The sequence below is a fragment of the Neomonachus schauinslandi genome, chromosome 5, assembly GCF_002201575.2.
Source record: "Neomonachus schauinslandi chromosome 5, ASM220157v2, whole genome shotgun sequence".
NCBI lineage: Eukaryota > Metazoa > Chordata > Mammalia > Carnivora > Phocidae > Neomonachus > Neomonachus schauinslandi.
The window spans coordinates 128,383,544-128,390,949 of NC_058407.1; positions in this window are offsets into that span (position 1 = coordinate 128,383,544).

Here is a 7,406-nt window from a genome sequence, read left to right on the forward strand (position 1 = left end):
TTTTCAATGACAGCCTAGCTGGATAGAGTATTCTTGGCTGCATATTTCTCTCATTTAGTGCTCTGAATATATCCTGCCAGTCCTTTCTGGCTTGTCAGGTCTCTGTGGATAGGTCTGTTGCCAATCTAATATTTCTACCATTGTAGGTTACATATCTCTTCTCCCGTGGTGCTCTCAGGATTTTCTCTTTGTCTATGAGACTCGTAAATTTTACTATTAGATGTCGGGGTGTTGACCTATTTTTATTGATTTTGAGAGGGGTTCTCTGTGCTTCCTGGATTTTGATGCCTGTTTCCTTCCCCAAATTAGGGAAGTTCTCTGCTATAATTTGCTCCATTATACCTTCTGCCCCTCTCTCTCTTTCTTCTTCTTCTGGGATCCCAATTATTCTAATGTTGTTCTGTCTTATGGTATCGCTTATCTCTCGAATTCTGCCCTCGTGATCCAGTAGTTGTTTATCTCTCTTTTTCTCAGCTTCTTTATTTTCCATCATTTGGTCTTCTATATTACTGATTCTCTCTTCTGCCTCATTTATCCTAGCAGTTAGTGCCCCCATTTTTTATTGCATCTCATTAATAGCCTTTTTGATTTCTACTTGGTTAGATTTTAGCTCTTTTACTTCTCCAGAAAGGGTTTCTCTAATAACTTCCATATTTTTTTCAAGCCCAGCTAGTATCTTTAAAGTGATGATTCTGAACTCTAGATCTGACATCGTACTAATGTCCGTATTGAGTAGGTCCCTGGCAGTCGGTACTACCTCTTGTTCTTTTTGTTGAGGTGATTTTTTCCGTCTTGTCATTTTGTGCAGAGGAGAATAGATTAATGAGAGAAGAAAATGCTAGCAGAGTAACCACGTCCCCTGAAAATATACTCTAAACAAATCAGAAAAGACCTGAAGCAGTGGAAAAAGAAACGGAAAGAGAGAAAAAAGAAAAAGAAAAAAAAGAAAATTATAAAGATAAAAACAAACAAAAACAAACAAAACAACACAACAACAACAAAAAAAACCAGAATGTGATCAAATATGATCAGGCTGGTATATAGATCAGTGCCACACACTAGATTTTGGGTGTATTTTGGTCTGTTAGAAGAAAGTGCCTCCCAAAATTTTAAAGAAAGAAAAACTTATATATGTACAAAAATAAGTGTTGATATGATGAAGGGATGGAATATGACTGTAAAGATGGAAATTATAAAAAATTTCATAAAAGGAATTGATAAGAAGTTGTTTGAAAAACGAAAGAAGAGGATTTAAAAAAAGAAAAAAGAAAAAAAAAGGGAGAGAATGTGATCAGGCAGGGGAGTAGAAAAAACCATATACTAGAGATTTAGGGTATATTTTAATCTGTTAGAAGAAACTATCTCAAAATTTTAAAGAGAGAAGAACTTATATATATATGGCAAAAATACGGGTAACTACTATGAAGGGATAGAATATGACTCTAAAAATGAAAAATAAAAATGTTTTTTTAATAAAAGGGATTGGTAAGATGTTGGTTGAAAAAGGGAAAAAGGAAAATTCAAAAAAAAAAAACATTTAAAAAAAAATTAACTTTGAAAGACTAAAGAATCATGGTAAAAAAGCCATGAATTCTATGTGCAGTATTCCCCTAGCACTGGAGTTCTGCCGTTCTCATTGATTGGTAAACTTGGTCTTGGCTGGCTGTTCTCGCTGATCTTCTGGGGAGGGGCCTGTTGCCGTGGTTTCCAAATGTCTTTGCCGGAGTTGGAATCGCCCCGCCCTTGCCCCCTCCCGGCTAAGTAATCTGCTTGGGTTTGCTCTCCGGAGCTTTTGTTCCCTGCAATCTTTCCGTACAGCTTTGGAGGCGGAGAGTGAAAATGGCGGCCTCCCAATCTCTGCCCTGGAGGAGCTGAGAACTCGGGGCCCCGCTCCTCAGTGAGCCCCCAGAGAAAAGCCGTCAGTCACTCCCATCTCCCCAGTCTCCGGCTGCACTCCATGCTCACCCGGCCTGTGACCACGCGTTTCTCTGGCACCTGACCCCGTGTGGAGTCTCCAAACCCAGCAGATCCCTGCGGTGCACTCCCGTGCGGCTCCCCCCGGGGGAGAAAGTTGAGTCTCCCCGGATCTGCCGCTTGTTGGGTCCCTGCTGGAGAAGCAGTGGCCCGACTGTGCCGCGGATCACAGTTTATGGAACCCCGAGCTGAGAGCCCGCGCCTGGGCTCCGCCTCTGCAGCCTGCTTCCTTGCTCTGTTACCTGGGAGCTCTGCTGCACTCAGGCACCCCCGGTCTTTCTGTGACCCCGAGGGTCCTGAGACCACACTGTCCCGGAAGGTTCCACCCCCCGCTTAGCCACCAGAGTGACTTTTCTCAGCGGAGCAGAGTTTTAAAAGTTCCGATTTTGTGCTCCGTGGCTCTATCACTTGCCAGAAGCGGCTGTCGGAGGCCCCTCCCCCGCTGTCTATCCTCCCGAATATCGCCTCGGATTCACCTCTCCTCACGTCCTACCTTCCAGAAAGTGGTCGCTTTTCTGTTCAGAGAGTTGTTCCTCTTCTTTTCTTCAATCTCCTGTTGAGTTTGTAGGTGTTTAGAATGGTTTGATCCCTATCCAGCTGAATTCCTGAGACCAGACGAAATCCAGGTCTCCTACTCCTCCGCCATCTTGCTCTGCCCCCGAGAGAAAGTATTTTAAAAAGAGACATCAACTGAAGGAATTATTCTCAAAGATGTAAACAGTTCTAATTAATCAAATGAAATACAACTATTGCTAAAGAAAAAAATAGCTAAGAAATAAGTAATTCATATAATATAGAGAAGTGAGTTAAAAATATGAAAAAATACTTTTGTTCACAAGTAATAAAAATTTATTACAACAATGAATACAGTTTATGTTTATTAAATAGACAAATATTCAAGTGATTGATAATATCCATTGTTGGCAAGGACAAGAAGATGGACAGTCACATAACTATTGGTATAAAGGTAACTGATGGGTCATGATCCCAGGGTCCTGGGATCAAGTCCCACTTCAGGCTCCCTCCTCTGCCACTCCCCCTGCTTGTGATCTCTCTCTCTCTCTCAAATAAATAAATGAAACCTTAAAAAAAGATAAAAAAAATAAAGGTAACTGATGTAGCACTGGAGGACCATCAGAAATTAAAACGTCTATACCTTTCTTATTAATAATTTCATTCTTAGGGATCTATTTTACAGACAAATGCACACATCTGAGCAAAATTCATGCATGAAAGATTTATTGGACAAAAACTACATGTTAGGCATCCTTCTAAAAGATACAGATACAGAAGAAAATACAGAAGAGATACAGCAGAAAATACAAAATACAAATCTTTGCCCTGCCTGGGTGGAACAGGCAATAAACAAAACTAATAAGTAAGACACATATATTGCATATAATATATAATGGAGGAAGTGCTAAGAAGAATAATGATATAGGGATTAAGGTTTGAGATGTCTGGGGACATGTGTTGCAACTTTAGATAGGATGGCTTAGTAAGGCCTCACTGTGATGCTATTTGAGAAAAACTCACATAAACAAAAGAATAAGCTATGTAGACATGGAATGACTGAGTATTCCAGATATAGAATGTGATATGGATAAAGATGCTAAGACTGGATACATGCTCACAATGTTCAGTGAGCATTAAGAAGGCAGCTGGGTAAGGAGAAGCAAAGGAGATCAGTCAGGGAGGCAATGAAAGTCCAGACAATGCAAGGGTTGACTGTTGTCTGGATTTGGCTTTACTCTGAGTGACATGGGGAGTCCAGGCTTTGTAAGGCTCTTACAGGGTCAAGCTGACTACTGTGTTAAGGAAGCCTGAGGGGCAAGAGCAGATTCAGGGAGACCAGTCAGGAATTGAGTGGAGCATGTTTGCATATCTGCTCCAACACTATAATAAAGAGAAAAAAAAATACCAAAAACTCATCGACATTGTCTTACAGATTTAGCTAAATTATGATACTGTAGAATATTATGTGGCCGTTAAAAAATGAGATAGACTTAGTCTAATTCACATACTAAATCCTCAAGACGCATTATTGAGTGTAAAAAAATGTATTCACATTGAATCCCATTATCTAAAAAAGAAAGGAAAAAATATATGTGCTTATCTCTACATGTTAGTAATGAAGAACTTTCCAGTTACATATACAACCAAGAAAAGGAAGGACAAAAGGAGTGGACACTTATATTCTGCTCTATGCACATTCATTGTTCTTGGATCTTATATAAGAACATATTCATTATTATTGTGTGACTTTAAATATCATATCTTTGGATCTGAGTAGACATTTTTCCAAAGAAGACATACAGATGGCCAATAGGTACATGGTCTAAAGATGTTCAATATCACTAACCATCAGGAAAGTCATCATCACTTCAGCCCTGTTAAAATGGCTATTGTCAAATAGACAAGAGGTACAAGTGTTGGCAAGGATGTGGAGAACTGGGAACCCTCGTGCACTGTTGGAGGAAATGTAAATTGGTGCAGCTACCATGGAAAACAGTATGGAGGTTCCTCGAAAAGATAAAAACAGAACTACCATATGACCCAGCAATTCCACTTATGATTATTTATCTGAAGAACATGATAACACTACCTATATGCACCCTCATATTCACCCCAGCATTATTTATAATAGCTAAGATACAGAAACAACCTAAGTTTTCCATGGATGGATGAATGGATAAAGAAACCGTGAGATTAGGGGTGCCTGGGTGGCTCAGTTGGCTAAGTGACTGCCTTCAGCTCAGGTCATGATCCTGGAGTCCTGGGATTGAGGCCCCCATCAGGCTCCCTGCTCAGCAGGGAGTCTGCTTCTCCCTCTGACCCTACCCCCCCCATGCTCTCTCTCTCATTCTTTCTCTCTCAAATAAATAAAGCTTTAGAAAAAAAAGAAAGAAACTGTGAGATTAGATACAGATATAGACACAAACATATACATACAATGGGATATTATTCAGTCATTAAAAGAATAAAACCTAGCCATTTGTGACAATCTGGGTAAACCCTGAAGGCATTTTGCTAGGTGAAATAAGTTAGACGGACAAAGACAAATACCTTATGATCTCGCTTATATGGAGAATCTTAAAACAACAACAAAAACAAATTCATATACAGATTGGTGGGTTGCCAGAAGCAGGGGGGTGGGGTGGGCAAAAGGGGCAAAGAGGGTCAAAATGTCAAACTATCAGTTATAAAATAAATAATGTACAACACAGTGTATATGTATAAAATAATATAATGTACAACACAGAGACTATATAGTTCACAAGGTATTGCATATTTGATTATTTTTAAGAGAGTAGTCTTAAAAGTTCTCATCTTAAGAAGAAAGAGAACGTTGCAACTATGTATAGCAATGGGTGTTAACCAGATTTATTGTGGTGTTCATTTTGTAATATAGACAAATATCAAATCATTGTGTTGTACACCTGAAACTAATATAATGGTATATGTCAATTACATCTCAACAATATAAATGATTAAATAAATAAATAAACCTTTTAAAAATGGGAATAAAGGAAATTGTGAATGCAATACATCTTTCTGAGGGACAGCTAAAAACATTTTATTTGTATCAGACCTTTGAAATTAAAATGTCTTTATTTGTTCCACAACACAGGAAATATTCTTTAAAAAATATGTCATCTTTTATTATTATTTAGCTATTAAAAAGGAATCCTAAAGAAGAAAAGTAATCTCTAAAAGCAACAAGACTCAAAATACAATGAGTTTTGTATACCATTGTATACATTCTGAATTGCTAATAGATAACCAGAACTGAAAGAGAATATTCCATGCAGCACAATTCTTTAAACAGATGGGTAACTACAATCTAGGTCAACTTTCTAGGTGGCTTTTTTTAAAGTGAAATAATTTTAGTACTTCAACTGAGCTACAAAAAAAAAAAAAAAAAGTGAAGGAATGCACAGGTTGTGAATTAAGTCAACTTTTCTTGACTGGGAGCTTCCAAAGCACAGGGACATCAGTTGGACACAGAAAAATCCAAAGTGACAAATTCAATTCAGCATTTGACATTACCTTTTAGACTTTTCAAACAGAAGTTTGAAAATACATAGTATTTGAGAGCCGGTTAAGCAGTCAGGAGAAAAAAATATAGGTAAGATTTCCATCACACACTTTCGAAAAATAATTCAAAATTCAAAAGATAAAAAATGAAGTATTAAAATTACCAGAATAAGATATATGTGAATATTTATGTAATTTTGATGTGGGGAAAGTGTTTCTTATCTTGGCACCAAAGTAAGAGACTAAAAAGACAAAAAGTTAAAAAACGATAATTTGAATAAAATGAACAAGTAGCTCTAATATATAATGTGTTCTTTTTTAAAAAAAATATTCTTTTTTTTTTTTTAAAGATTTTAAAAATCTTTTTAACAGAGAGAGAGAGTGAGAGAACACAAGCAGGGTGGGTGGCAGAAGGAGAGGGAGAAGGAGGCTCCCTGCAGAGCAGGGAGCCCAATGCAGAGCTCAATCCCAGGACCCTGAGATCATGACCTGAGCCGAAGGCAGATGCTTAACTGACTGAGCTACCCAGGCGCCCCTATAATATGTTCTTACAAAACAATAAGAAAAAAATGGGTAATCCAATAGAAAAAAAAATACACTTAGGATATTAGCAGGCAATTTACACAAACACAAAATAATGTAAATAGATAATTAGTAAATAAGATTCAACTGAACCAGTAATATAATGCAATTTCAAAGAAGCTACCCTTTTACATCAGCAAAATTAACGTGTGTGTGTGTGTGTATGTGTGTGTGTATGTCAGAAATAGAGACAGACTGAATGTAACATCTCACAGATCTACTCTCCTTAACACAGTCCTCTGAATAGGATAATCCCACCAACTTCCCAGCATGCTTACTTCTCCCAATAAATGAATGAATGAATGAATCAATCTCCCGTTCCTAGCTTTCTCACTTGCTACTACCCTATCCTATCTTCTCCACCCTTTGATAAACTTCTTGAAAAGTTTTCATCTTACTGGACATTTTTCTTCCCTTAAATTTTGAGGCATCACACACTCCTGGTTTTCTTGTCACAACTCTGGTCATGTTTTCTCTCTCTTTTGTTGACTCATTACCTTTACTTGGCTGCCCACTGTGGTTAATTCCTCTAGACTCAGTCATGAGTCCTTTGTCTCTTCTCCCTTTACGTTCTCTCTTTAGGCCAACTCAGTTTCATGACAAGTAAACTACAGGTGACTCCTACATGTACATGTTCAGTCTCTGAAAATATCCAGAACTGTGGACTGGCAGAACAAAACTATATGCTTAGTATCTTCGCTTGAACACCCCAAAGATGTTTTGACTTCATTTGACCAAAAATAAATTAAGTGATCTTTCATCTTCCAATATTATCTATTTCAGTGCATGACACCTCCAACCACTCAGTTATT